Source organism: Physeter macrocephalus, chromosome 4 (assembly GCF_002837175.3).
Source record: "Physeter macrocephalus isolate SW-GA chromosome 4, ASM283717v5, whole genome shotgun sequence".
In the NCBI taxonomy this organism is placed as follows: Eukaryota; Metazoa; Chordata; class Mammalia; order Artiodactyla; family Physeteridae; genus Physeter; species Physeter macrocephalus.
The window spans coordinates 34,337,841-34,343,216 of NC_041217.1; positions in this window are offsets into that span (position 1 = coordinate 34,337,841).

The window sequence follows — 5,376 nt, forward strand, 5'->3', positions numbered from 1 at the left end:
AGAATGTTCCATGAGCACTTGAGAAGAAAGTGTATTCTGTTGTTTTTGGATGGAATGTCCTATAAATATCAATTAAGTCCATCTTGCTTAATGTGTCATTTAAAGCTTATGTTTCCTTACTTACTTTCAGTTTGGATGATCTGTCCATTGGTGAAAGTGGGCTGTTAAAGTCCCCTACTGTGATTGTGTTACTGCCGATTTCCCTTTTATGGCCGTTAACATTTGCCTTATGTATTGAGGGGCTCCTATGTTGGGTACATAAATATTTATAATTGTTATATCTTCTTCTTTTTAAAAATAAATTTATTTATTTATTTATTTATTGGTTGCATCAGGTCTTCGTTGCTGCACACGGGCTTTCTCTAGTTGCAGCAAGTGAGGGCTACTCTTTGTTGTGGTGTGTGGGCTTCTCATTGTGGTGGCTTCTCGTTGCAGAGCACGGGCTCTAGGTGCATGGGCTTCAGTAGTTGTGGCACATGGGCTCAGTAGTTGTGGCTCACGGGCTCTAGAGCGCAGGCTCAGTAGTTGTGGTGCACGGGCTTATTTGCTCCGCAGCATGTGGAATCTTCCCTGAACAGTTCCCTTTCATCACTTTAAATATGTCCTGCCACTCCCTTCTGGCTTGTAGAGTTTCTGCTGAAAGATCAGCTGTTAACCTTATGGGGATTCCCTTGTATGTTATTTGTTGCTTTCCCCATGGTGTTTTTAATATTTTTTCTTTGTATTTAATTTTTGATAGTTTGATTAATGTGTGTCTTGGCATGTTTCTCCTTAGATTTATCCTGTATGTAACTCTCTGTGCTTCCTGAACTTGATTGACTCTTTCCTTTCCCATGTTAGGGAAGTTTTCATCTACAATCTCTTCAAATATTTTCTCAGACCCTTTCTTTTTCTCTTCTTCTTCTGGGAGAATTTATAATTTCATTTATTGTGTTGTTCATCATTGTTTGTTTGCTCTTTACTTCTTCTAGGTCCTTGTTAAATGTTTCTTGTCATTTCTCCATTCTATTTCCAAGATTTTGGATCATCTTTACTACCATTACTCTGAATTCTTTTTCAGGTAGGCTGCCTATTTCTTCTTCATTTTTTTGGTCTGGTGGGTTTTTACCTTGCTCCTTCATCTGCTGCTTATTTCTCTGTCTTCTCATTTTGCTTAACTTACTGTGTTTGGGGTCTCCTTTTCACAGGGTACAGGTTCATAGTTCCCATTGTTTTTGGTATCTGCCCCCAGTGGGTAAGGTTGGTTCTGGGGCTTGTGTAGGCTTCGTGGTGGAGGGGACGTTTGATCCAGCAATTCCACTCCTGGGTAGAGATATCTTAATAAATCCCATACTTAGACCAGCTGGCAATGGATTTGGGAATGTAGTCTGCAGTCTTCCAGTCCCTCAATGACCTGGATGCCAGAGGTCCATGGTTCTGGAATCATCCTCAGGAGTCTCGCACATGCCACGTATCAAGCAAACCTCAGTCCTCTTGGACACCTGGCCCCCACAAAACTCCGAGTCACAGTGAGGTGGGGCCTCTCCCAGGAGCACGGTCAGATGGCAGGAAAGTGGATCCAGTGCAGAAGATGTGCTGGCACGGAACTGCCAAACCAGAGCCGGACAGTCCGGGCAACAAACTCTCATCACACCATTTGTCATGTGATTCTCCTCTTTCTGCCCTCCAGCCCCACCCCATCTCCTTGTCCTGTGTCATTTACTCTCATAGTACCTCCATGAGACACAGGGGCTGGGGGGAGGGGGGAGGTAGAAAAAGAAGGTAACTAAAGCATGGAGAGTTCAAGAATACTGGCCAAAATTACATAGTTCAGGTCTCCCAAGTCCAGAAGGAGATGTCTTCATCCTATGTGGGTCAGGTTATGGATCACCCTCAGCTAAGGAAGTATGTGCTCTTTCTTAGATGTCATGACCACACAGGGTAAACAGGCTTGAAACATCTTAGGAGGCAGCAGGGCCACATGTATCATCCATCCTCAGGCTGCCTGGATTACTTGGAATTTGTTGGTGGTGATTTGTTCATCTCAAGAGGTCCATAAACAACAAAAATTATACCCAACAGAGGAAGTTGTTTTTAATGGGTTGGAGTGAGGCACTGATGTCTCTGTTTATTCCAAGTTTCCCTAGTGGTTTAATGGCTTGTGAATCACTGCTGTAGTCTCGATTCTTGCTACCTAAAGTGCAGTAGTCAGATCGCCATCAGAGACATCATCTGAGAGCTTGCTAGATATGCAGAATCTTGAGCCCTATCTTGAGACCTGCATTTAAGATCCCTAGATGAATAATATTTTAAGTTTGAGAAGCACTGACCTAGATGAAGTGGTTCTCCACTTTGGCTGCACATTGAAATCACCTGAGAGCTCTAAAATATATTGATGCCTGGGTCCCGTTGCAGGAGAGCCTAGCTTAATTCATTGGTTTCAGGTGTGGCCTGTTGGGGATTTTTTTTTTTAAAATATTCCCCAGGTGATTCTAATGTTCAGTCAAACACTGATCAAGAAATCGGGACCTATGCCTGGGTCCCGTTGCAGGAGAGCCTAGCTTAATTCATTGGTTTCAGGTGTGGCCTGTTGGGGATTTTTTTTTTTAAAAATATTCCCCAGGTGATTCTAATGTTCAGTCAAACACTGATCAAGAAATCAGGACCTAAAAGCTGTAGTCCCCTCAAATCCCAGAGGGGCTGGACTGTTGTAGGAGTCATTATGATCCTGGAACAGAACAGAATGCCCAGATCACAGAACGAGAGAGAGAGAGAGAGAGAGAGAGAGAGAGAGAGAGAGAGAATGTAAAGACTCCATCTGGTCCACCTTCTTCCTCCTACAGCCTCTGCTTTCCCTATTAGAAATTGTGAATTTCATTTAAGCAGAGTGTCAGCAGAGAATCAGATAGTAGTAAAGATGCTCTGGGTTTTTATTTCCAGTGCTGCCAGCTCTGGGTGCATCACTCAGTCCTGAACTCACAACCATTTTGAATTTGTTTCTTCAACTGAAAAATGGAGATGATGGTATCAACAAATGTTATCAATGACATAAACAGTGCTCTGCTAATTCCATACAAGGCATTTAAAAATCTAATCCATGGGATGGCTTTTTAAAATGACCACCTCTATAACGTATTTATAGCATACTCAATTTAGAAAATGAGAATAAAAATATAAACCCCTCAATTATGGAATATGCCAGTTTCCCAGTTCACGGCATGTATGTGAACACCCTGGAATACAGAGGGGCTGGACATATACGTTGTTCTCTATCCCTGTATCTCTACAATCCCAATCATACTTTACACTCACACTCTAGATATTCTTTCTCCCCTCTCTTTGTTGGTTTCTACTTTCCTAGTCAGCAATTGCTAAAAAAGAAAAGTAAGAAAGCCTAGGACAACAGAACTGCCCAAAGCTTGCTTCGTTTTTACAAGAATATTGTGCCCCATTAGTTGGAAAATACAGTAGTTTAATTTTGTATTTTAATCAATGTCACCATCATACTTGTACCTATGCTAACGAGGAAATATTATGAACTTGAGTTTTGTTTCTACTTTCACTAAAACCAGGTATTTGGACCCAGGAATATTAGAAATTCTACTCAGATATTTTAGATCTCAGGCAGAAGTTTCTAATATTACTTTTCAGATGAAGAAACTAAAACTTAGAGGGGTAAAAAAAAAAGAAAACAACGAAAGCTGAGAGGGGTAAAATGTCTTTTGCATGTGGAAGGACAGTGTTTTTCCCTCATTGTCCCCTGATGGGAAATTGGATTGTTTCCAATCTCTGCCTATTATAAGTAACACTGCTGTGAACATTCACATATAAGTCTTTGTGTAAACATATATTTATGGTTTTCTTGGATGGATATATAGGAATAGAATTGCTGGGCCCAATGGTAAGTTTATGTTTAATTTTTTAAGAAAATGCCAAACTGTTTTCTAAAGTGGCTGCACAAATTTCACATTCCCACCAGCAAAATATGAGGGTTCTAGTTTCTCCCTTTCCTCACCAGCTAACCCTTGGTATCATCAATCTTTTTTATGATAGTCATTCTAGTGGCTGTGTAGTGACATCTCGTTGTTTTCATTTGCATTTCCCTAAAAGCTAATGTTGTGGAGCATCTTTTATGTACATATTAGCCACTGTATGTTTTCTTTGGTTAAAGGTCTATTCAAATATTTCATTCATTTAAAAAACTGGATTATTTGTTTTCTTATTATAAAATTTGTAAAAAAAAATTGTAAGAGTTCTTTATATATTCAGATATAAGTCCTCTATCAGATATATGATTTACAAATATTTTCTCCCAGTCTGTGGCTTGTCTTTTCATTTCCTTAATGGTGTCTTTTAAAGAGCAGTTGTTTTTAATTTTTATGAAGTCAAATTTATTAATTTTTCTTTTATGCATCATGTTTTTCTTGTCATATCCAACAAATATTTATCCAATTCAAAGTCTCAAAAGTTTTTTCCTTGTCATCTTCTAGAAGTTTTACAGTTTTAGGTCTTATATTTAAACTTATGATCCATTTTCAGTTAAATTTTGCATATGGCATGAGGTAAGGATTTAAGTTTTGTTTTGTTTTGTTTGCACATGGATATTGTCCCAGAACCATCTGTTGAAAACATGTCATTTCTCCCATTGAATTACCTTGGCATGCTTGTCAAAAATCAACTGACCATAAATGTAAGGGTTTATTCTTGGACTCAATTCTGTTTCATTGATCTATATGTCTATCCTTATGCCAGTACCACACTATCTTGATTATTGTTGCTTCATAAGTTTTAAAATTGAAGAGTCCTCAATCTTTGTTCTTTTTCAAGGTCATCTTAACTATTCTAGGTCCTTTGAAATTCCATACAAATTTTAGGATCAGCTTATCAATTTATACAAAAAATCTTGCTGGAACCTTAGTAGGGATTGCATTGACTCTATAGATCAAATTGGGAAGAATATTTTAACAATATTGGGTCTTCTAATCTATGAACATAGAATATCTCAAATTATTTAGATCTTCTTTCATTTCTTTCAGAAATGCATGTCTTGCACTTCTTTTGTTAAGTTTATTCCTATATATTTTATTCTTTCTGATGCTAATGGGAATGGAATTGTTTTTTAAATTTTATTGGTGTACAATTCATTGCTAACATACAGAAATACAATTGATTTTTTTATATTGATCTCGCTAAACTTGTTTATTCCAGTAGTTTATTTCTTTAGATCACTTAGGATTGTCTATATTCAGGAACATGTACCCAAATAAAGTTTTAGGTCTTTCTTTTCAATACGCATGACTTAATTTTCTTGCTTCACTGCACTAGCTAGAACCACAAGCACATATTGAAATGTGAGACATCTTTGCTTTTTTCCCAACCTTAGGGGAGAAAGCATCT